At 38.4% G+C, this 26,806-nt stretch overlaps 1 long non-coding RNA gene across 4 annotated transcripts; it reads left to right on the forward strand.

The window, feature by feature from the left end:
* On the forward strand, positions 1-26,676 carry LOC131517123 (uncharacterized). 4 transcript variants are annotated; one of them, XR_009264411.1, is made up of 5 exons: positions 1-5,580; positions 6,800-6,922; positions 15,901-16,086; positions 20,940-21,083; positions 25,266-26,676. It is a non-coding gene; the product is annotated as an uncharacterized LOC131517123 (long non-coding RNA). The 4 variants fall into 4 exon arrangements; XR_009264408.1 differs by lacking the exon at positions 25,266-26,676 and having other exon boundaries at positions 20,940-22,899; XR_009264410.1 differs by lacking the exon at positions 25,266-26,676 and having other exon boundaries at positions 15,960-16,086; positions 20,940-22,899.
* The last annotated feature ends 130 nt before the right edge of the window (positions 26,677-26,806 follow it).

The following is a 26,806-nucleotide window of genomic DNA, read 5'->3' on the forward strand; positions in this document are numbered from 1 at the left end:
AGGCTTCACATTTGCTTCTGTTAATCACCTGGGAACACATACAGGCTTTAGAGCACTTTAGAAACATAATTGGAATTTTACTGGACCACTTAAATGATGATAATTTGGTTGAAAACCCACATGAGGGCTAGCTTATGGTTATAAAATTCATGACAGTTCCCATGTTTATGGATTGGAGGAATTAATATTGCTAAAATGCCCCTACTACCAAAAGTAATCCACAGATTCAATGCAATCCCCATCAAGGTTCCAGTGGCATTTTTCACAGAAGTATAGAAAACAATCCTAAAATTTAAATGGGACACAAAAGGCCTCAAATAGCCAAAGCAATTCTGAGAGAACAAAGTAGGAGGCATCACACTTCTGATTTCAAGCTATACTATAAAGCTGAGAACAGTACTAGCAGAAAAAGAGACAAACAGACCAATGGAAGAGAATTGAGTTTATCAACTAATATTTGACAAGGGAGCCAAGAATACTCGAAAAAAGACAGTTTGTTCAATAATGGTGCTGGGGGTGGGGGGGTACTTGGATAGTTAAGTCAGTGAAGCATCTAACTCTTGATTTTGGCTCAGGTCATGACTTCATGATTCATAGTTTTTAGCCCCATGTTGGGCTTTGCACTGACAGCACGGAGCCTGCTTGGAATTCTCTCTCCTGTCTTTCTGCCCCTCCTCCCACTCTCTCTCAAAATAAATAAGTAAACAAAATAAATAAATAATGGTGCTGGGAAAACTGGATATTCACATGTAAAAAAAAAAAAAAAAGAAAGAAACTAGACCCTGTCCGGCACCACTCACAAAAATTAACTTGAAATCAATTAAAGGCTTAAATATAACACCTGAAACCATGAAACTCTTAGAAGAAAACATAGGAACAAAGCTCCTTGACATGGGTCTTGGCATTGGTTTTTTGGATATGACACCTAAAACACAAGCAACAAAATCAAAAATAAATAAGTGGGATTACATCAAACTAAAAAGCTGCACAACAAACAAAACCATTGACGAGGTGAAAAGACAACCTGCAGAATGGGAAAAAATATTTGCAACCGTATATCTGATAAGGGATTAATATCCAAAACATATAACTCATTAGCATAAAAAACAGTCCAATTAAAAATGAACAAAAGACCTAATTAGGCATTTTTTCCAAAGAAGATATATAAAGGGCCAACAGGTATATGAAAAGATACTCAACATTACTAGGCATTAGGTGGAAGCAGATCAAAACCACACAGGGATATCACTTCATACCTGTTAAAGTGGCCGTCATCAAAAAAGATAATAAATAAATGCTGGTGAGGGAACCCTTGTATATTGTTCGGATTATAAACTGGCACAGCCACTATGGAAAACAGTATGGAAGATCCTCAAAAATTTAAAAATAGAATTACCATATGATCCAGTAATTCCACTTCTGGAAATATGTCCAGAATACATGAAAACACTAACTCAAAAGGATGTCTGCACCCTCATGTTTCTAGAACCATTATGTACAATAGCTAAGACATAGAAACAACCTAAGTGTCCACCAACAGACAAATAGATGAAGAAGCTGTGGTCTATATACACAATGGAATATTATTCAGTCATAAAAAAGGAAATGCTGTCATTGCAACAACGTGGATGAAACTTGAGGGCATTATGCTAAGTGAAATAAGACAGACAAAGACAAATACTGTATGGTCTCACTCCTATGTGGAATCTTAAAAAGTGTTCATAGAGGGAGATATTTTTTTATTCTCCATTCATAGCCCAAGTTTAAGATTTTTTCCTTGAGTGGACCCTGGACTTTGTCCCCTATCCCCTGTGCCACTAAGAAGTACATGAAAACCAAAGCTCAAATTCACCCCCATCATAGGGCAAATGCTTTCAAAGTAAAAACTGCTTACCATTGAGGGTTCCCAGTTTTCCTTAGGTTTAGGCCTCTGTGTATTCCCCACCAACTAGCCAATACACTGATGGATTTGCGAAGATATCTGTCATTTTCTGTCCAGCATTTTTAGTTGCTTACTGAGAGAGGTTCCAGGTTCATCATAGCAGGAAACAGTAGTCAGGACTGAATGTTATTAAATGTGTACACATACACACCCACACACACACACACAGATATAATTGCACTGCTAATAAAATTTTCTGAATTTAGTTCCAAATTTAGTATCACTTGTATACATGATTAAAATGAGTAGATAATAAATTTACTTTCCAAGATCCATAATTGCAGCTCTTTGTCCCCACCAGTAACTACAAGCAGTTTTTCATTAAAGAAAAGAAAATGATTGAATAATCCAAATTAGCCTGGGCAAGAAAACTAACAGCTGCTTAAAATGAAATGTTTGAGTTATGAGCCATGTGCCACTTTGGTTTATCTGCAGCCAAAAGGTTTAGAATCCTTATTCAATTAACCATGTTGCTTGGGAGGGCCTGGTTGCCCTGAATAAGAGCTGCCTGGTGATGAGTAAGAGGTATTTGTGACACACAAGTTCAGACCTTGCAACTCTGTTTTTGTTGTTTGAACTTTCTTCTCCGTTGTAGCTAGGGATCCGGCATGGAATTTAAACACTTGTGTGGTAACTCCATTCCTTCAGCCATTGTGTTGTTAAGCTCTAGCTAACGAACTTTTAACACTGGCTTGATGTAAAGCAAGACTGAGAAAATAGCCCCCAACAACATTTCTGGTTTTATAATTAAAAACTATATGATTTCTGTGTCTTTAAGAAGTAAGATGCTCATGCCTGTGGAGTCCAGCTGTTCCCCCAAAAGTAACCTTCCTAATATGTGTGAAAAATAAATAAACCAAGGTGCATCTAAGAAAGCTGAAATTAAGAAATGACTTACATTTCAAAAATCATACCTCCTGTAACAGAAACTCCAACATGCATACCTGTATTAAAACTTAGGAACTTTGCCTAAAATAAAGGAAACAAACTTATGTAACATTTGGAAAGGTGAGTATTGCTAAACATACCGGTCAAGTATACTTTGTCTCATGTGGCCCTTTTCTTCCAGGCCAACAGTTTTTGTTGCCTAGGGAGATCCTCCTGATAATGTCACAAAGAATGTTTCTCAGACCCATATAGATTGTGTACATGTCGGCTTGCTAAAGACAAGTTTTGATTTTAAGTCTCTAAGCTTCAGTTTGTTTCTAAGCATACTGTTTGAAACAAAAAACAGGTGAATAGATGAGAGAAGACAATTTTTCTCCCACTCATCAACCACTTCTGAAGATGATTCTGGCTGAGAAAATTTAAATACAGTTTGAATAATGATATGTAATTTGACATAAAATGTCTCAGAATTTGAAGAATTACTTTGAAGAATTACTATCCACTTGAACATACACACTGATTTCTGATGTTTTACGTCACAATCTTTTCATGTTACAAAATTAAATTTGCTTTTTGCATCTTATTTTCTTCAACTGCAGTCATATTATAAAGCACAGTTGTATACTTTCATTTAGGTGACATGAAGACATCTTTTCATTTAAGTTAATACCTAATCTTGTTTGTCAAATAGAAGCAAAGAAACACCTTTGAAATCAGCAGTTTCAATTAAAACTTCAGTCATATCAAAATAATCATTTTATTTCTGTGTTTATAAAAAATGCAACAGCTGATCAGGAAGTACAGCTATATCGCAGACTGAAATTTTAAATGTTGCAGATATTATTGTCTTTCAGTTGCGGTAAGACAAACAGTGGTTTTATTATTTCAAGAATCAAAGAATGAACCGTATGTGTACTGTTTTGTTTGGGTTGTTTGTTTTTTAGATTTTTTAGGAAAGTTTTCTGGTTCCATATTAGATTAAAAAAAAAAAAACAACCAATTGACCAAATCATACCTGGAAACTCGGGCACATTATTTTGTTTTCATATGGATGGCAAGAAAATTAGTAGAATTGACTTTCTTTCATACTAATACCTTTGACCTGTGCTCCAAGCCTACTCTCCATTTCAGTTCCTACCCTATATTTTCATTATTGAATTCATTTACCATTTTTAAGCCTCTACTCAGTCAAATCCACCTTAGTGTGTTTAAATCCAATTCATCCTTCAAGAATACTTATACGCCACCCCCGACATGAAGCTTTCCCTAATTCCCCACCCTAACCTCACCACCAAGCCACAGTTAATCTCTCTTCTATATGCCTCATAGCTCTGTCTTCATCCGTATTAGGGGAGTTATTAGTATTCCTGTATAGTATTCCTGTACTATCTCCCATTACAATGCAGCTTCTCCAGGTCAGAGATTGTCCATATTTCTCTGCACAGGTAAAATACTTGGTAAATAGTCAGTCTTGTTAATGACAAAAACTAAATCTTCCAACTGTATTGTTTTATAAACATTTGTGTGATGTGTCTTTTAATAAAAGATGAAGATTTGAGTGTCATTTCCCAAAACAGTGGTGTTAAAATACATTAGCATGTCAAAATATTTAGCACTTGGCATATTATCAGGTGAAACGTGCTCATCTGAAGACTTTAACTTTTAACCATAATAAGTTTAAAGTGAAGAGTTTCGGTTTTTTGTGTTGTTTGTTTGATTTTGATTAGGTTTGGTTTTTTAAGCAGAATTTCTTGTGTAACTGTCAAATGTTGGTCCCTGTAAAGTTGAAATCTCACTCTATGATAAAGTGAAGACATGGTTCCATTGTCTTGGAAAGTTTAAACAAAATTTCCAGACCCCAAAATAGGCCATTTAATTCTTTATTGAACAACGCTAATAACTAAATTGCTTTCTGGAATCAAGGGTATCAAAAATCAAAGAGAGAGAATGCAAGCAATGTATAAACCAATGTGTGTTTGGATGTCTTTTGATATTGCTGTGATGTACTTTAAATCATGATTTCAAATTCATTGATTCTTCATTTCCAAAAAGTAAAATTTCCTAAATTCTGATTATTTTGATAAATTTTCTTGTTATTTTACTTTCTAGTTACATATTATTCTTTTAGTTCTAAGCCATATTTTAAGATATGTGAGAACAAATAAATTGTGCATGAACATTTCCCATCAAGTGGCAGCTTCAAAAATTAATATCTGGCAACTAATTTTCTCTCTCTTCTCCACCAGTTTTCATTATGTAACTTGTTTAATGAAGATCCTAAAGCTTAAAAAATACATATCATTTTCCAATAAATAGGTCAGTTTTATCAAAGCCTTTTTGAAACACTCAAGCGTAGAATATTCACTACATTTACTTGTATGACTATGAATGACATTAACACACTGAAAATCTTTAAGTTCCTTAAAGAAGTTTTTTCTCATAAATTCACCCTGGCTGTCTAACCAAATTACATTTTCAAGAAAGTATGTCCTCTGAAATTGCTTATAGTATGTACCTCACACACAAAGTTACCTATCTTAGTTACTCTGGTTGCCAGCAGAGTGATTCACTTTCAATAACAGTATTTTGTTTGTAATTTTCTAGGAACTACAGCCCTTTACTCATCAAGCAACAGTAAACCAAAACTGCCAACATTGTTTACCATGTTGAAAAATTAAAATTATCTTCATGAATAGTGCTCAAATGCTGGCACATGGCTAAATGAATCATCTTTGTCTTAAAGCAAAAAGGTTAGACTTTACCTATGTTTAAGAGTTAACTTTTCTTGAAATTCATCAGACAAGAAACAGAAAATGCTGTAAATTTTTAGCTTTTGTCTTGAACATCTGAAGTTCTTTTAGCTAGTAATTTTTTACTTAGAATTGTGTCTTTAATCCGAGGATCTCCCATCTCTTTGAAGCCAGTTAATTAAAACACATAGTCATCGTATAGAACTTTCACATTTGGGTAAAATGAGAACAACGGAATTGAATAACTTTTATAATGTGACCTAAACAAGCATTTTCAAATACGAATGTGTATCCACTCTTAAGTTCCCGCTTTCCTATCTGTCTGTTAAAAGCTGAAAGTTGTGCCATCATGGTTAATGTTTTGACAGATTTTATCATAAACCTTGCTGTTGTAAATTTGCGTTGAGCCAAAATTTAACATGTTGTAAGCCCAGAAACAGTTTTTACTGTTAGTGACCAGAAAAGGAAATAAATCAATTATGCTCTTCTAAATGATGGGAGTATAGAGTTTAACTCTTTAAAAGTTATACATTACTCAAAATATAGGAGTAATATTCATTTTGTATGTTCAAGGCCTCTCAACTGTCAATACAACATACATAAACACTTTTGTGACTATCACAAGGAAGAACATACCAGACGAAGTATTATGTGGCTTGTATGTGCTCACTAAATTTTATAACCAAAATATTATCCTGAAGTTTTCATTAAAATGCCCATTGCCTTAGTATGTGGAATAAAAAATTTAGACCCTCAACATGTGATTGATTCAAACACTATAGGGTAATCCACTTTGTTTCCAGATAATTTATCAGAATGTTCTTTAGTTGGACCCCATTTTATTGTTTCTCTCATCTATTTTTTGATAACTACTTAGAGTATTCTATTACACATACCCCCAATCACTGCTATTTCTTAAAGCCTAAACACCTAGATTTTTTTTCTCTCTCTAAAACATCTTTAATGACCATGACCATTAATATTTACTCATAAATGCATTTGTACACAGGCTTAACCATTGTACATGAGTGAAGGAAAAAAGGGTTGTTACCCAGTTCTTTACCCTAGAATAAATCAAATCAACAAATATTTATCGAATGTCTACTATGTGCAAATAGCCCTGGACTGGTCAGCTTTTAAAAGCCATCCAACTTTTCACATTGACAAATCAAAGCATTATTATTTCAAGCATTGCAGAAGCTGTCTCCATGTCCTTTAGGTGACAAAGCCTATGAGGACTCTGGATTACTTGGAATAAAGAAAGACAAGGAAGAGAAAGCTAAATAACAGACTGAAAAGAGGAGAAAAACTAACCTAAAATTCCACCGATGGATTGCATCATGTATGTATATATATATATATATATATATACACGTATGTGTGTATGAGTTTATGTGCATGAGTATATTTTATGTATGTGTGTGTATTTATATACACATATACACACTAAGAGAAGAATGAGTGAATTTGAGAAAAATAGACTTTGTTAAGGTGATAGAAGAATGAGCACTTACATTTGAGTTCAGAGCTTTGCTTTAAAAATAGGCTTAAATGTCTGATTACTGTTCTATAATACTAAATCCTGTGGTATAATGAAACCAAAATACATCATAGTATAACAGAAAGATTACTCAACTTGGTGCCCCAAGTTCTAAAACCTAGCTTGCCCTAAAATCTATTAGAAGATGACCTCCTCAATCAATAGATCTATACTAGAAGTGACCTTTACATTATTACCATAGAAAACTGTTGCAGAGTCCTAAATAAGAAGTTAATCTGATCATAAATAAGACACTTAAATGCTCATTTTAAAGATTCTACTTAGTATTAGAAACTAAATAAAAACTAGTAGTAAGAGACAAAACTTAGATATTTTATTATATATTGTGCTATGCCATCATGCTACATATTATACTATGCTATATTATACTACGTATTATTCTATAATTGTCTCTGCATTTCATTTTGTTAATCGGTAAAAGATAAATAACATATTATCTACCCACATCAAATAATGAAATGCATTTCCTTAGTGAGGTATAAAAGGGAAGCCAGTGATAATTTCCAGCTTTACCAAATAGAATTAGTCCTGGCTACTTTGCATAGTAGGTATGTATATATGTTGGCCGTTGAAGATGCTGTCTCTGATATTCTCACAGAGGATGTCTGGTGTCAATTTTAAAATATTTGTTTAGAAGAACTAATGTTTTAATATTCATTTTTGCCTCCTATTGGTAGACTAAGTTTAATTTCCAATGAAAGTCAAAGCAGACTCTTTAAATAATCTTTTTAAGCAGCATTTATCTTTCCTAAAGTGCCTGAAATTAATTTCTCAGTTTTTGTGTAGGGGAAAAAATGTTATAGCTCTATTATTCAAAGTTTATGTTCTGTTATAAAATTGTTGGTTATTAAAATCTCTTTGAAGCAAAATTAACTTCTCATATATCTCTTTAATTATTTGATACTTCATCTATCTAGTTGACATTTATTTTCGATGCATACTCTAATTGCTCTATAGTAAATTTTGGGTTTCTTCTCAGCTACTGTCTTTCTTTTCTTGTAAAACCATGCTGTTGACCTTTGTAAATACAGGAATCACTTTCAGTGTATTACTACACTGATTTGATCTCTTTCATTTATTTCCTTGGTATATTGTAATTAATGTCTTTGGATATATTCTAAATAAGATTTCACTTGGATGGTCCAGATCTAAATGCTTATGTTCATGAAGAAATATTATTTTTAGAGTTGTTTCTAATTTTCATTTCATTTTTCCCCTCCTTTGACCAGAATTCCCAATACTAAGACCCTCTCACCTAGGACCTACCCTGGATTCACCTGCCCCCTTGTGGTGTTCCTCTCTGAATAGTTAATTGATTTCTGAAATTGGACTTGAGGTTACATATCCTGAGAAGAGAAATCTCATTCCATTACTCTTGTCTAGCAGTGTAGGGTCAGAAAAGTTTTCTACTCTTAGCCACTGGCTAACACAAAAAGAGAAAAGAAGTGCTGTGGGGGGGGGGGTGGTTTATATTACATATTTTGGGGTTTTTTGTTTTAAATTCAGAGCACAAGAAGGAAATTGGGCAAGAAATAAGTAGATTGGAATAAATGATGAAAATCAATTTTGCCTAAAATCAGTATTAGTGACCTGAAGATCGATAAGGTAAAGATACGTTTCAAAACTTATCATAAAGCAACTTAAAATCAAGTTCTTTCTATGTCCGTGTCTCCTTTTTCACTGAGTGGAGGAAGAAGGGAGAATGCTATCCTGTTTTATTTAAATGTTAAATAGATTTCATAAGCCTTTCATCAATGATGAATTCATAAATATAAAAAATAAATTAAACCTCATGTCCTGTGTAGTTAGATATGTCTGATATGATTAACGCGAATACATTTTTGTTTCCCTTTCCCAAAAAGGAATCCCTTCACATGCCTCAGGACCAATGTTTACATCTTCAGTTGAAGTCAATAGAATTTGCACATGGAAGAGGGCTATATGGGGTCAATGGGTAAATTACCTAGTCACAAATTCAGAGACATTTTGTAAGAATAAGGATTTAAGAATTAAGTAACTAGTTAATAAAGAATAATATCAAGATAAAAGAGAGGGGAAAGGAAAGAAAAATATTTACGTAATGAATTTGTCTTTCTTAACAGGAAGAGATGGATTAATAAATTATTATTAACAAGTACATTTTTAAAGATATCATTTTCTTTTAACTGTAAATATTTCTAGTAGAAAAGAGTTGTTTCTTTCTATGCTGATCTGCCTCCTACCCCCACTCCCCATCAAAGCTTGATTTGATTGAATAATAGTGATCCGTTGTGGCAGTTTAAACTTCACAGCGCCTCCCTTGAGATCTGGAAGGAACAGTACGCAGGCTTTAATAAAGCTATATGTAGTCCAACTGCCAAGTTTCTAGCACCCACCGCTCCTTTGCAGTTTCTCTTCTATTTGTAACAGTTGACCTACTAACAGGTTCCCAGAAACACAGGTTCAGATTTTGGCAGGCTTACCTCACCTCTTTGTCCTTCCAAAGTACATAAATGCTAAACTGTGTTCACAGTGAGGAAGGGAGAGTCATTCCAATGAGACTTTTAAAAATCAAGACCCTTTCTGCTCCCCACCAAGTTACTGCCATCCTCTCCAAAGGAATCAAGTTTTTGTCAGTGTGCCCTTGGCATAATTTCTTCAGCCTGGATTAAACACAGGTGACTGAGAGTCTACCTTATCTTCACAGGGCATTAGTCACTCTATAAAAGTTAAATTTATTATGAAATACTTTGTTTGTGTTAACATATATCTTCTCTGGGAAGTTGGAAACAAAGGCATGTCCTTTAAGACTCCATATGGGGAAAACACATCCTCCTTTGGAATTTAACCTTAATTTGAACCAAGATCTGTGAAAGAAAAGCACTTTAGTGTATTGTTCCCCTGCTCCACCCATCTATCCCTTATCTAAATGGGGTTACTGTTGCTTCGTGTTTTTTAACTCTTCTCGTTCCAAATCTTGCTTTCCTGAGTTTAAAATTTATCTCAGTAGAGAAGTGTATTAAAATAATTGTGGCAAACAGTTGTGCTGTGCTTTTAAGGATAAGTGATTTTATGTAGCATGTTAATTCTGATCTTTAAAATTAAACGTATAGCCAGTTTATACTCACATACGTTGTTTTAGTAAATGGTGAATTTTAAAGAATATTTTATTCCCTAAAAGATTTATTTCCTAAAAATCCTCTCTAAGATTCTCTTACTGGCATTGTCATGTAGGCATAGTTTCTACTTGATTAGAAGTTAAAAACAATTAGAAGAAAGGTTTACATTAAGAATGATGATGAGGTATATTTGAAAGACCAATTTTCAAGACCTCTGATTTCCTTCAGTCTGTTTGCAAAATCTTTGTAATGCTTTCACTGCATCTCAGTCCATAGATGGCCCAATTTTCCAATATAAAAGCAAAAGCAAAGCCTTCATTGCAGCTACCCTCATCATAACAGACTACATATTTATAAACATCAAGGAAACTATTTCCAAAAAACAATATTTAAGTTGACATTTAAAAAATACTGTGTGTGTGAAGGCTTAGTTTCTTTCATTTAATAACATCTACCAACAAACTTGTAATTATCCAAATGATTTTCCTTCATTGACTTATGTTACACTAAGGAAAAATCACAAACTAAATTTGAATATAAACTTAGATTTTTATTTATTAAAAGAACACAATTTTAAAATGGACACATACACAGACTCAGTGGGTTGAGCTTCCAACTCTTGACTTCAGCTCAGGTCATGATCCTAGAGTCGTGCCACAAGTCAGGCCCCACATTGAGCATGTAGCCTGCTTATGATTCTCTCTTCCTCTGACCTTCTCGCCCTCTTGTGCGGTCTTCTCTCTCTCTAGAATAAAATAAAATAAAATAAAATAAAATACAAATTGAAGCATCCTTACTGACCATGAACTGTATTACTAGACAAGACTTTGTTAGATGAATTTAGAAATAATTTAAAAATACCATCAATTCCATGGAAATTATTTATTTTTATTAATTTTTATTTACCTTCAGAACTCCAACACTAACTAGAACATATGGAACATAGAAGACACTTAAAAGTATTTAATTCAAAATACTACCTAAAGAAAGCACAATATGACAGAGCCACAAGAAGTATGGATAACACACTGTAGCCACAGGTGAGGGTTAGGGGATAAGAGAATCAATTGTAAAACCTCTAAGCCTTATTAATATATTAATCATTTAATGACAACAGATAAGTTACAGTACAAGTGAAGGCGGAAGTAATGTTCTCAGAAGAAATGCTTCTATGCCAGTTATATTTGGAAGTCTTCAGTATTCTTCTAAAAGTATATCCTAATGAGAGGATTGAAAGAGATACTAGAGAGGGTTTTATTGTTTGTATTTATCAGTAATCCAGACAACACCATCCCAAGTGCTAAGGATACGAAGTTGACTGGAAATCACAGTCCAGAGGGAATGATGTAGCAGTAAATGACTATAATACAGTGTGGGAGATACCATAATAGAGGCAGGCTCAGAATACTTTAGCAAAACAGGTGAGAAGGCATCTTGCCTTGCTGATGAGATTAAGGAAGTCTTCCCAGAGGAGATGGTGTTTGGGTTAAGTGCCACTGGGACTAGTAATTAAGGAGTGCATGGTGATTTTAACCAGAGCAATTTCTACTCTAATAAGATACAAAATCCAAATTGCAGACAATTAGAAGTGAAGGAAACATATAGAAATGGAGACAGTGAGTGTAGACTGCTTTTCCCAGGAAACTGCCTTCTAACTCTCCTTACTTGCTGCCTCTGAATAGATTTAATAAAGAATTTACATATTGCACAACACAATTAAGTGCTGTTGCTAGTAATAGATTTTTTTCTGCGTGTTAGTGAATAAATCATATTCCATTTGTACAAGCTCAGTAACATGAACCTTCCAGCAAGAGCCTTATCGCTTGACAGAGGATCAGAGCTACACCTTTCATTGTCAGTGTCTTTGATCCCCAATTCTTCTCTTCCCCCTTTCTATTCTGGACCTTCACAGTCTCAGTTGCCAAGTATACCTGGATGAAACTTTCTCTTTCCTCCCTGTCTTCTTCCATCCTTCTCATAATTTCTCTTTGTACCTCTAACCATATATCCTCACGTGATCCAAATAGTTTAGTATCTATACTATTATAGATAGTAATATAGTATACTATATTACTATAGTAATAGTATATATTATAGTATATATATATAATATAGTGGGTGTATATATATAATAATATATAGATATAGTATAGTATATCTATAGTATATATAGATAGTAATATAGATATAGTATCTATACTATACTAGCATCTTTCTGATGCTAAGTATTACTTACTGAATACGCTTCCAAATTTCTTAGAGCATTCAAGGCCCTCCAGACTTTTGTTCCAGACACCTTCTCAGCTTTATCTTCCTGTACCCCCCTCTTTCATACTTCAACTTCACCTTCCCCTGTATACACCCTAAACTGTCTGGCTTCCATTTCCTGACACTGTTAACCCCCACCTGGAAATGCCCCCTCCCTCCAATCTCATGTCTAAATCCTGTCTGACATTTATGGTCTTACTCACTTGTCATATTCCCTATAAATTCCTTTTTTGATCTTCCCAATAATACTTTTTTTTTCTCTTTTATTTTTTAAAATTTACATCCAAGTTAGTTAGCATATAGTGCAACAATGATTTCAGGAGTAGATTCCTTAATGTCCCTTACCCATTTAGCCCATCCCCCCTCCCACACCCCCTCCAGCAACCCTCAGTTTGTTCTCCATATTTATGAGTCTCTTCTGTTTTGTCCCCCTCCCTGTTTTTGTTATTTTTGTTTCCCTTCCCTTATGTTCATCTGTTTTGTCTCTTAAAGTCCTCATATGAGTGAAGTCATATGATTTTTGACTTTCTCTGACTAATTTCACTTAGCATAATACCCTCCAGTTCCATCCACGTAGTTGCAAATGGCAAGATTTCATTCTTTTTGATTGCCGAGTAATACTCCATTCTGTGTGTGTGTGTGTGTGTGTGTGTGTGTGTGTGTGTGTGTATCCATTCATCCATCGATGGACATTTGGGCTCTTTCCATACTTTGGCTATTGTTGATAGTGCTGCTGTAAACATGGGGGTGCATGTGTCCCTTTGAAACAGCACACCTGTATCCCTTGGATAAATGCCTAGTAGTGCAATTGCTGGTTCGTAGGGTAGTTCTATTTTTAGTTTTTTGAGGAACCTCCATACTGTTTTCCAGAGTGGCTGCACCAGTTTGCATTCCCACCAACAATGCAAAAGAGATCCTCTTTCTCCGCATCCTCGCCAACATCTGTTGTTGCCTGAGTTGTTCATGTTAGCCATTCTGACAGGTGTAAGGTGGTATCTCCTTGTGGTTTTGATTTGTATTTCCCTGATGATGAGTGATGTTGAGCACTTTTTCATGTGTCGGCCATCTGGATGTCTCCTTTGGAGATGTGTCTATTCATGTCTTTGGCCCATTTCTTCACTGAATTATTTGTTTTTTGGGTGTTGAGTTTGATAAGTTCTTTATAGATTTTGGATACTAACCCTTTATCTGATATGTCATTTGCAAATATCTTCTCCCATTCTGTCGGTTGCCTTTTAGGTTAGCTGATGGTTTCCTTTGCTTGCAGAAGCTTTTTATTTTGATGAGGTCCCAGTAGTTCATTTTTGCTTTTGTTTCCCTTGCCTCCAGAGATGTGTTGAGTAAGAAGTTGCTGCAGCCAAGATCAAAGAGGTTTTTGCCTGCTTTCTCCTCCAGGATTTTGATGGCTTCCTGACTTACATTTAGGTCTTTCATCCATTTTAGTTTGTTTTTGTGTATGGTGTAAGAAAGTTGTCCAGGTTCATTCTTCTGCATGTCACTGACCAGTTTTCCCAGCACCACTTGCTGAAGAGACTGTCTTTATTCCATTGGATATACTTTCCTGCTTTGTCAAAGATAAGTTGGCCATTAGTTTGTGGGTCCATATCTGGGTTCTCTATTCTGTTCCATTGATCTGAGTGTCTGTTCTTGTGCCAGTACCATACTGTCTTGATGATTACAGCTTTGTAGTATAGCTTGAAGTCTGGGATTGTGATGCCTCCCCAATATTACTTTTATTCTCCATCTCAGTTTTTTATGTGTCTCTATGCCATTCATTTATTCAGCAAAACTTTACTGAGTACCTACTATATGCCAGAAACCAAAATGACCATTTTCTACTTTTTTTTCCCACAGTTGACTAACTATTTTATCTCACCACTCCTATCACACTAAATCCTTTAAGATCAAGAATCATCTAATATAGCTCTGGAAGTATCTATTACAATGCTTTCCACTAGTAATTGTACAATAAGTGTGTTGATTTCATTAATTAATGAATAAATTAATCTCAAATGGAGATCCATCCCCTGAAATTCAGTGAAACAAAGATAGCACTCAAATCTTTTATCCTCCCTGCCATGAAGTTCTCTCCTATCATTGTCTGCAAGAATACAGTTTGTCACTTCCTCAGTTTAACTGTCTTATGGCGCTTAGCAAAATGGTATTTGGCTTCCTTGTATTTGTTCTCTTAAACTCTTCCCTATCTTCAGCTCCATATATTCCACTGAAAGATGCCAAGAGTTGTAATATTAATCAAGTCCCTCCACTTTACCTCCATGACAACCTCACTTATGGTATGGTGACCATGCTACAACTTCCTTCTTAAAAGGGTCGTTCAACTCCAGTTTCCTTCTTTTGACCTATCCTACATAAGTTAGCTTTGAATTTAAACTCAGATTGTATTTCTTTTCAAATCTTTCCTCTTTCTGTAGCCATTACAAAAACTGTTTAATACTAACACACTTCCATTTCTTCCCTAATCTTCCATCTTCTTGCTATTTGGCAACAATCTTAGTTTAAAATGTGCTTCCCTTCTAGAACATTCTACCTCTTCACTCTCATCAGCATAGTTTACTTACTGTATCACTCCAGCTATCTTTAACACAGCTTAAAACCTGTTTTTAAGGGAGTTTTTAAAAATTAACCTAGATTTGTGTGTCACTATATTTTCTATATATTGTTCAATCACTAAAGTAATTGAAACAAATTTTATTTATCCTTCTCTATAAGAGTCCTCTGCTAAAGACCTTACCTAATCCAAATAGTGTAATATTCAATATGAATCCCATACACTGATCTGTATTTTAAATGTAAAGTTTTGCTTTTCATGATGGTGTTAATCTGTGGTTTTCTGCCCTTTAAGTAGAACAAATGTAATAAATAGTGCCAAGATACTCAACTCTGCTAGAATTACAATATATAATCAAATGATCTTTATTGACTAATTAACCAAATACAGAAAAATTAATGCTAGTATAACATGACTTCAAACATATGCCAGTTCCTAAAATATGGGTAAGAGACTGAATGTGAGGCTTGAATGCAAGAATTACCAAGATTTGATGGTCCGCGACTAGGGTTTAGAATATAATAAGGAAAAGTCTTCTGCTTCCAACTATAACAGAGTTGCTAAAATATGATTATTCACTCACCGAGAATAACTATAAAACTTGGACAAAATACTTTACTAAAAAGATAAAGAACTAAGAAGAGACTTTGTCAGTTCCATGATGCTGGGGAGACAAAAATTGGAGTGCAATTCTCACCAAAGAGCAGAGACTCAGCTTTGGGGTCAGACCTAGGGAAAGCTAGTCCATAGGAGTAAAGATACATTGTAAATAGAACAGCTTCAACCATATCAAGGTGATCTTCCCAAATTCACATACGCCTAAGATACTCACCAATACAAGATGGAATTTGGAGGAAGGACGGGGAATTTGCCTGTGCTCTAGACCCTGCACTGAATAGGAGGCTGCCTGCCACTGGAGGAGATGTCTGGGGCCTGCCTAAGACCAAGATGAGAGCTGGAGAGCTGAGTAACCCTCCCTGACCCACTGTGAGCCTTGCATCTAATAGCAGGTAATAGCCATGTACTTCTGGGGGGAATAAAAATATAGAAATAGACTCTGTCTATGCTGCAGGCATTGATAGCCTGCTGAAATCTGAGGGTGGAACAGAGAAACTGAGAAAAGAAAGAAAGAAAAAAGGAAGGAAGGAAGGAAGGAAGGAAGGAAGGAAGGAAGGAAGGAAGGAAGAAAAAAGGAAAGAAAGAAACAAAGAAAGAAAAGAGAAGAGAAAAAAAAGAAAGAAAAAAACACTTCCAGCTCTCTAGGCCTCACATTGAATACAAGTTGTGGCAATCCAGCCCGTCCCTGGAAAAACTTTAAATCTGTGGTACACTAAAGATAACTATAGCAATCACAAACCCAAGTCACCTCAAGTGCTTACTAAATTCACTCCAATGCCCACACTAATGGCCTGACAAAAGAGATATTCCCATTTTGGGCATATACCTAAGTTTAAATTGCTCTTTTATATATCATATTTGACATTTAATTTAAAAAAAAGAAAACAAAAACAAAAGACACATTGGAAAAGACACCAAGAGAACCATGTGAAAAGATAAAATAGTCAATAGAATCAGACCCAGAGATGACCCAGATGTTGGAATTATCAAACTTTGATAAGAGAAGAATAAAAAGACATTAATTTAAAAATAGTAACAATAAAGGGGCGCCTGGGTGGCTCAGTCGGTTAAGCGTCCGACTTCAGCCAGGTCACGATCTCGCGGTATGTGAGTTCAAGCCCCGCGTCAGGCTCTGTGCTGACTGCTCAGAGCCTGGAGCCTGTTTCAGATTCTGTGTCTCCCTCTCTCTCTGACCCTCCCCTGTTCATGCTCTGTCTCTCTCTGTCTCAAAAATAAATAAACCTTTAAAAAAATTTAAAAAAAAATAGTAACAATAAGATTGTTAACTTCTCAGAATAATAGAAAATAGAATACAATGAAAAAAAATGAAATAAATTTAAAAAATAAAACTTCAAAGTGCTGAAAGTAAAAAATCAACAACCTAGAATTAAATGCCCAGGGGAAAATAAATGAGAGAATATCATAAGCAAAGCTCAACTAAAAGAAATCCTTTGGGGTGCCTGGGTGACCCAGTCACTTAAATACCCAACTCTTGGTTTTGGCTCAGGTTATGATCTCACAGTTTGTGGGTTCGAGCCCTGCATCAGGTTCCACACTTGCAGTGTGGAGCCTACATTCTCTCTCTCTCCTTCTCTCTCTCCTCTCTCTCTCTCTCTCTCTCTCTCTCAAAATAATATTTTATTTGTTATATTGAGCAGTAATCTATCTTCTTGAATTTCAACCTCCTGACCCTAATTCTTCCCTCTACAATCACACACAAATAATTCTAATTTCTCTCACATATGCTTGAAATATTATAGTACCCTCCAATGTAACAGAAATGTTTTATTCCGTAGCCAAACATCCCCAATTTAAACCGTCCTTTGCAAGATATGGTCCAGTACTTCTCTAACCCAGAATCTTCTAAATGTACCTTACTTTCTTGATATTTCTTAAATAGATCCCAACACGTGAAAGAGAGTCTTGTAGAAGCACCTGGGTGGCTAGGTTGGTTGAGTGCCCAAGTCTTGATTTCGTCTCAGGTCATGATCCCAGGGTTGTGGGACCAAGCCTCACACGGTCCACTCAGTGTGGAGCCTGCTTAATATTCACTTTCTCTCTCTCTCTCTCTTCTCTCTCTCTCTCTCTCTCTCTCTCTCTCTCTCTCTCTCTCTCTCCCCCCCCTCCCTTTTCCTCTCTCTCACTCTCCCTTTGCCCCTTCCCCCCGCTCACACACTCTGTCTTTAAAATAGTAATCCAAGGCATTCTTGCTTTCCCTACTCCATGTATGCAACAATGACATTTATCTTTTTTAAGGGGAGAAAATCATGCTATTTATTCTTATGTAATTCCTCATTTTACTTCTGTGAAAGCTCTGGCTTCAAGAGGTTACGATTTATTTTTGTTCACTTAAAGCTATTGCTCGGAAATATTAGGCTAGGAATAGTGTACAAACAAGACTTGGACAACAAGATTCTGGAGGCTATTTTAACAGATAGTGCACAGTAGTATGGACTAAAATTGTGACCTTTGGGATGTCAAAGAAGGAAAGATTGGGATAGTGGGTGTATTGATACGGCAGACTAATTTTAGGTGGACGGGCAATAAGAGGGCAATAATGAGTCAGTGATGACTATGACTTTTCAAGCCTTAGTAGCAAAGAGAATGAGAAAAATATGGAAGTCAGGAGGCATGCCTTGTTACCGGGAGAAATGTGTTGCTCTAATTTAAATTTATTGAATACTTATAGAGAGGTATAGAAATAAGATGGGGATTTTGTTGGAGGACAGGAATGGACTTTTAGCTTCATACATGATAGCACAAGCCGTAAGACAAAGGAACAAAGGGCCTATCAATGTCCTCTAGCCAAAGACCATCAGGAACATAGTATGATTGAACCAATTGGCTTTATTACTTGTTTGCAAACAAGACCACACACAATAGGGGATGGCATGGCATTTCAGTAACTTATTATAAGATTGGGGCTCATGATAGATATTTTGGGGGAAGATTCAAGAAAGTACGACTTTGAGTTGGCTACTGTCAGGATGTAAGGGTAATTCTGTCATTGGGTATCTCAAGAAATCTTATTTAGAAAGAGGGAAGACCAGAACAAAGCTAAAGCTATCATTTGTAAAGAAGCAACAGTTACTAGTATTAGCAAGCATGAGGATTGTTTGCTACCTTTGTGGTTTGCAGTGACTTTATTTTTATCTGTACTGGGACAAAATTACAAAGTGGTCTTTTTGTCTCTCCTATCACTAGAGTGTCCTTGTCTAAAGTTGGTGTTTAGTAAAAATAGTTTTTGTTTCACAGGAGAATACCTAGGCCTACCTGTGAATGCCAGGCCAACTCCTAAAAACACCATAGCCTAGCTGGGAGCGTCAAGCCATTTTCCAAACGTTAGGGGTTGTTTTTGTCTCTCAGATCAATGGACTTAGCCTTGGGAAACTACAGTGGAAGCTGGAACAGACACAAAGATATTTATAGAGATAGAGAAGCAGTCCTGGGGAAGTGGAGAGTGAGGAAAGGCTAGTGCCAGGAGGTCCTTGGTGGGAGCGTGGTCACTATGGCTAAGAATATTCAGAACTGTTTGAGACTCTGGGTGTGGGGGAATGAAGTAAAAACATCATTGAATCAAGGTATCACTGATGCTCTTCAGGGCAGAAGGTTTTTGGGTGTGTTTGTTTGTTTGTTTGTTTGTTTCAAGACAAGGGGCCACAGTTCAAATTGCAGGGCTATGGAGAAATAGATACTGTGGGTGAAGACCACTCATTTGAAAATTTTGGCAGTGAAAAGAGCAAGATAATATGAACCGAAAAATTTTGTGAAATCAAATTTTCCCATGAAAATAGAGATAACCATTACATGTTTGAAGCTGAGGAGAAGGAACCATTGGAAACAGCAACAGTGGAGATGGTAGTAAAGCAGTAAAAAACAAAAACAAAAACAAAAAAAACAAGAGAAGGGTCTGAGACAAGAACTTCAGGACTCCTTGACATCCTGGACTAGTAGAAGAGAACATACTGGTACAGAAATAGACATGTTGAGTTGGGGTACAGGGTAGATGAAGGAATGGATGACAGGTAAAATGGGCTTTTTCTCTTTTTCTTTTTCAGGGAAGTTAGAAACTAAGATCATCAACAGGAGAAAGGGAGATGCAAAAGTCTGGAGGAGGTTTAAGTCATCTGCTAAGAAGTTGTTTAGTAAATCAACAAAAGATACTGGTTTCTATTAAGTCATCTCTTTTATTAAAGAAGAAAATACAACTGTTGCTGTATATTATTAATTTATGGAGGATTAGAAGCAAGAGCCCTTCTCTTCTCAAAAGCCGGGGTTGGGGTAGGGCGGATGGTCGCCATGTTTTTACATAAGAGTGGTACAAACAAACTATCTAGATTAAATATTACTTTACACATTTGTAAGTTTTATTTTGGCTTTTGAATACTGTATCGCCCGGAGGGGGGAAGAAATCTTGCTGTTTTCAAAAGCTAAAGAGAACATCAACCAGAGACAATAGCCATCCAGAAGGCTCAATTCCATAGTATCTAGAGCAAAGCAAATTAAGGTCTCCACTCGCAGTCACAGAAATGGACTCCCTGCTTTCCGCTGAATTCTGCGTATGTGTATCTAAATAACTAGCTGGCCTGCTCCTTCCTGGTATTAGCTGTGATTGAGAGATAACTCACCCGGCGGCGGTGGCGGCGGCAGTTTTTGTGCGCGCGGTAGCACATGCTCTTGTGAGCATCAAAAGGAGATGAAGCCTGATTAACCATTTTGAAATCTATCGGATGAGGAGAAGTCCTTACAAAACAACTTTTATACGCTTTAATTAAAAACGTGTTCCGGCAGCTCAGAGCTGAATGGGCTTCAGGGGGAGCAGGGCTGAGCCCGTTGCTATGACGACACCAAATCTTTTCACGCCTGGCCCTTCCCCAGCACACTCTGTCTAGCTCTGTCCAGCCATTAATTTGCCTCCATCCCATCTCTCACTGCCCCAATCCCTCGGTCTGGGAGGCTATGGAAGACCCAGTACCATCTACTTTTTCTGCTATGGCATCTCTCCCTCACTCCCTTTCCCTCATCATTTCATGCCTTATATTTCCCTGCCAATCTCTATTTTCTTGTTTCTCTTCAAAACAAGTTTACCCCCCGAGTTGAAAAAAAAAATTTTTTTAAATGGGAGAGGGGGGTCACAGCATAGTAATTACTGCTTATTACCCCTCCTGATAAATCCAGTTTTAGGGATCTTGAGTAGAGTCAAGAAGGATCTCACTATGTTCTACCCTTTTTTTTTTTTTTTCAGGCTTAAGACTGGCTACTACACCACTCTTTCTGATGCTGAAGATAAAAAGGACTATGTTTCACTCTGTTTTAAAGTTAATTTGTGCTTATTAAGATCTCAGATTATTCCACAAACAACTGGTATTTGTATCAACTGGTAACAATTGTAAGTGACCGTAAGACTTTGAAATACTCTGAAACATTGCAGACCTCACTTTATGTAAGAAGGCTCTTTGAACATTTTTAAAGTAGCACTTTTTATACAGAGACTTAAATAAAACCCAGTGCTATCACTTACTGTACCATAATGAAACAAAAATCGGGTGGAACTTGCCCATCACAGAACCTAACTTGAGAGAATCTGGTATCTTTACAATCTTGTAGTCAGTGCATTTATAGACTATAATATTATTAAACAACTTCTTAATGTTACTCTTTGAATCATCAGAAGACTTACAACTTTCATCTTGATTACAATTCCAATTTTCCCTTTCACCTATTGTGTTTTATAAGATAAGATAGGTGAGTGGAATGCGCTCATTTGTCATTTGTTCTCTCTACGTAACACAGTCTCCTCTTACTGCGGTTACACTTCCAAAGTGAATTATTTGTCAGCTTCAGTAAGCATTTCCTTTCTAATTGCCTAACTCAGTAGAGATGTTGTAACTTAAGAGACGGGTGTGGTCTGGAGTGTTGATCCTCAACATAGCATGGTCCAGTGGTCACTGTATGTGAAGTGAGCCCTTCAGAGCCATGGGAGTCCAGATGAATCCGAGATTCCAAATCATAATATAACTTTGAAGCTCCAGACTCTGGCATCCCTGGAATTGAAATTTAGGAATTTAACTTCTTTTTAGAAGTTTTATAATGAACTTCTTCAGTCTTTTTACTATATAAAACCCTGACATAATGTATTCCTGATAGGCCACATGCAAATCTGTGGGCCACACACAAGTTCGTCAATACTCTAAACTCTCTCTAGTACAAGGAACAGTCTTGGGGTTGGTTTCTAGATTCTATTCTTATAATTTAAGGACTTACCACATTTTAAGAGGTTGAAGTCCTTTGACTTCTTATCATAGTCATACTCAAAATGTGAAGAAGCTGCATGACCTAGTATTGGATGGCATCTCACAAATGGACCCAGTCTCCTGTTTGTAATTGCCTGATGTAATTCAAATGAATTATTGAGGTTTAACTTTATTATCCCCTTCTCAGTATTAAGAGTAAAAAAATCAAAGGCTTATACATCCTAAAGGTGTTTTCCCAGCTGGGGCACTTTATTTGGATCAATCTTAGGTGAGAATTAAAGGAAGTAAAGGTGTATAGATCAGCTAAATACATAGAGGCAGGCATTCAGGTATCTGAAACAGGTTTTAGAGCTAATAAAAATGTATCCTCAAAGAGGTATACTTAAAATGTAAGTCCATTTTACCTAAATATCAGAAAAAATATTCCATTGGCAAAATGTTTTGCAATGGGTATAGTGCTTCTCCATTACACTGATAAAAAAAAATGGGAGTCCTTCAATTCTTGACATTTAAATCTATTCTGAACCTGGCCTGGAATAACTCTGAGGGGAATAATCTTGCAGGTGAGTAGACTAGAAAACACAATAAATAAGTCTTTTCCATCACCATATTCTATGGCCCCATGATTCAGTGAATCTCAAGACTAAGTGTACTTAGGGTTTGCACTTTAGATAATACAGAATTATCATTTCTACTGAAATGTTTTACATTTCCTTCCCTCCTAATTTTGTTTCAGAGCCAAAGACATCCACATGAAAATCATGGTATATTGTGTTTAGTAATTCATCCATCCTATGGTGCCCTGCTTACTTGAAGTCACATAATCCCTCATGTGTGCTCTGGCACCAGACAAATTGTTTATGTGATAAACCACAGGACTGTCCTGTAGCTTCTGGGGTCTGGTGGATATATGTCAGAATTAAAACTTTTATTCAGAGAATGGTTCTTAGACTGGGTCTGCAATGTAGTTACTCTGAAGTACTCAAAATATCATAAAAGTTAATTCCCAGATACTTCTATCTAGATAGAACTTATTCTGGCCATACATATTATGTTAAAGTCCTATTCAAGTTGTTAATCTGTAAGATCTAAACCACTGCCTTCTTTACCCTGTGTAAATGCCCTTAGTTCCGCAACATTTTGAGACACATGAAGGATGCACAACAATCTATCACATGTGGAATAACGTGTCACAATTAAGGACAAAGATTAAGCCTCCCATTGATGTTACAAAAGAGATCTTTTTAAGGTGACTAAAGTAACACCACGCTGGAAATATACTGGTCACCAAAATTCAAACCTATTCTTTAATAGATTAACAAAAGCTGGGGTTAGGGTCCAGAAGAGAAGTCACGTATTCTTTGATAACTTGAGATAAGTATTGGGAGTTTAATAACTTATCTAAAGAATAGCACTGCCCATGGACTTCTCAGACTATCTGCAAGGTAAATGTTTTACACCCTTTTTGATGTAAATGAAAAAGACTTCACAAAAGCAAATATATGTTTTAACATAAGTTATATTCAGGATGCTGTTCTATAAGACAAAAAGAAAAGGTAAAAAAGGAAGGAAGAAAGAACTGAAGCCTTCTTTTTAATCTTACCTATCATACTGGGTTTTTTCTCTCCTCTCCTTACTCCAAGTGCCTAGACCTAAAAATTGGAGTGGTCAGAGTTCTAGGGCTAAATTTGTAAATGTTACAAATAAATAAATGATGAAGGGAAATAATTAATTAAATAAATAAATTCCTGTATCTCCTGATGAGAATAATACCTAGCTGAAAATATTAATCTGAAATGCTTTTCTTGCTTTACTCAAATCAGCAGATCACTTTATTGATTTCATGCTTTGGGGACAGTTTTGTAGATGCCAAGGTCTCATAGATGCTCCCCTAAATCAGGTATTTAATTGTATGTGTACATTCTATATATTAGAGCCAGCACATGTATACTGTAGGGTGTGTGTGTGTGTGTGTGTGTGTGTGTGTGTCTAATTCCCTGAAGAGAAAGGCGAGGAATCCATCACTTGAAGATTGGCATACTCATGACAAATTGGCAAGGAACTACTAATCCTAATCCATGGTTCCTACCAACGTTCCATAAGTGTTGTTGCAAAACAAAAAACCCAAACCACTTTAAGTTTTATTATTCTTTATCTGACTGACATAAAACTGCAATACATACCTTCCTCAGTAATGGTGAGGGGGGCAAATAGGATTGTGTAGGAAGAATACCCAGTAATGATGACTGAAAGTCGTATTTTAGACACTAAACTATAGAGGTCTTCTTGGATCATGATTCTTAGGGAATTTCCCGCTGTCTCTGCCTCTCACTGCTCTGTCTGTGTCACACACACACACACACACACACACACACACACACCCTGGGTCAAGGCACGTGATACTGCCTGTTTTAGTCTGTTTTCACCTCCGTTCACTCAGGATAGCAGAGAAGCAGAGGCTAGAGGTGTCTGAAAGGGCAAGCATGCCAGTGGAACCCGGGAGGAGGCGCTGACGTCCAAGTCGCGGTCCCGGGCGCAGTGTCCACGCAGCCGGAAGCAAATGGGGTGGTGCAGCACCCCTGGCACCGGGACCCTGCGCCCGGATGCGGGACGCGGTGCTCTGGCCTCGGCCAAGACCGCCGAGGCGCCGTTGTGCGATCAGTGCGGGTGGCTGGCATGAAAGCGGGTGTGGAGAGCATCAGCAGAAAATGACTCCAGAGCAGGGGCGATTGAAATCCCCGTTTATCGGTGCTAGGTTGAAAGTAAAGCTGGCTCCGAACCACGGGCACCGGGACTGGGCGGCGCGGCCGGGATGCCGGGAGCCCTTTGCGCTCGGCCGGGGGCGCCTGGCGGCCTTTCAGGCCTGCACGCCTCGGGCGCCAGGGACGGCTCTGCAACCGGAGTCGCGGAGGAAGGAGAATAAACACCCAGCCCTCGAGGCGGCCCTCGGGGAATGACTGCAAAGGGAGACACGAAAAATAAATCAAACGAGAGTGCCGCCCCGCCCCCTCCCGGCGCAGTCTCCTCGGGCGGCGCCGCCGGTCCTGCAGCCTCGGGGCGGGCCCGCGCCCTGGGGCAGCCCGAGCCCGGGCCGGGCCGGCGGAGTCCGCGCCTCGGAGCTGGTCCCAGGAGCGCGCTTCGCCCGCCCGCCCCGCCCGGCCGGGCCCCTCGGGCTGGATAGAGCCCTGCTTTGCTCTTTTCGTTGGCCAAGCACAATTGTGTTATTGGAGATAATGAATTCAATCCCCATCAAAGGGCATTAGGCTCGCCCGGGCCCTGGAGTTGCTGATGCCTTTTTTTTTTTTTTTTTAAACTAGGAATGAAAGGCTGTGGAGGAGAAAAAAAAAAAAAATTCTGTGGGGGAGCCTTTCCCCTGATCGCCGCTTTTGAAGTGAAGGGGCCCGGCCATTGTTGTTCACCTCGCGGCCCATACGGCTGAAGAAAGCCTGGGCTTTTGATGGGCTGAGAACCGCCTCGGCAATGAGCACCACGTCGGGCCGCGCGGCCTGCGGGCAGCATATGTCTCGGGGCGCCCGGGCACCGTCTGGCGGGCGGGGCGGCAGGCCTGGCGGGGAGGGGGCCCCACCGCGCCAGCAGCCTGGGAGGCAGGGACAAGGCCCGCACCCAGAAGCCGCGTCCCCCCGGGGCCGCAAGGTCTCCGTTTCTCGCGCCCACTTCGTGGCGTGACTCGGGGGTCCCATCAGATATGGGTGATCAGTGAAGACCTCTGACCGGGAGGCCGTCCCTTTTTAGGTGAGGGTGGGGACGGCAAGGGTCTCGGGAGCGCAGCGAGCCTGATTTTCAACCATCAGAACCGAACAACTAAGGTATCCGGCTTAGCTAGAGCTCGATGAGTCTGCGAAGGCGTTCCCCTCCGAGAGGGCCAGCCGTGCCACACGCAGTTAAGATTCTGCGCCTGTCACTCGGCACCGCGCAGCGCGACCGGGCTCCCGGCGGGGGTGAGGGGACCACGGGAGGGCAGGCGGACACCCAGCAGCAGGCGCGCGGCCCGCTCAGCCAGCCGGGCGGTTTCTCCAGCGTGCGCGGCGTCCCGCCTCGCAATTCTGAACCCAGCACAGGACATGAGCACCAGACCACCTTTTCCAAAAACTTGTTGCACGAAGTTAATTAAGTTTACTTTCAGTGCCCTTAACGTGAACTTTCCTCACCTCCATTCGCATCCCGCGCCCCCCTCCGCCAACCCTCCCTCCTCTGAACTCCGGCCCAAGGGTCAGCGACTGGAGCTGTTCCATTCCCTTCCCGGTCTCCACCCCTCCCCCCGCTACCCCCCACAAAGGATCCGGGTTATCCGCCCCATTAATATATTAGCCAGGCATAACACAAAGGAAGCGCGTGTCGGCAGAAGGCAGTGTGACTCCGGGGAGAGGTGAGGAAACCTGGACGTTGCCCTGCGCCGCAACACGGCTCGTTGCAGTTTGAGCTGATGAATCGGCCTCCACCCAGGCAAAAGCGGTGAAAGACGCGGCGGGAGTTGGCGCTCCGGCTAAGCAGACGTTGGGTTAGGCGGTTGTGGCTGGGCTATGGGAGTGAAGAAGCGCAAGGCTCCCAGGTGGGACCCAGAGCTAGGGGAACGTTCCAAAAATGCATCGGTCAACTGGATCGCGCAAAGAAAACCAGCTCTCTAAGAGTGTAGCACTAAATGGGAGCCTCCTACCTCCCTCGTGCATAATGGGTCCTTAAAGTTAAATATATAAACGAAACAAACCACCACGAAACCCCTTACAGTTCTCATTATATTGGTTGTGTTTTAAAATACCAGCTCTTTGGTGTGAAAGAAAGGGAAAAAACAACAACAACTGACCTAGGACATGATTAGACAAGCAAAGGAGTAACTAAA

This window comes from Neofelis nebulosa, chromosome 7 (assembly GCF_028018385.1).
Source record: "Neofelis nebulosa isolate mNeoNeb1 chromosome 7, mNeoNeb1.pri, whole genome shotgun sequence".
Classification (NCBI taxonomy): domain Eukaryota; kingdom Metazoa; phylum Chordata; class Mammalia; order Carnivora; family Felidae; genus Neofelis; species Neofelis nebulosa.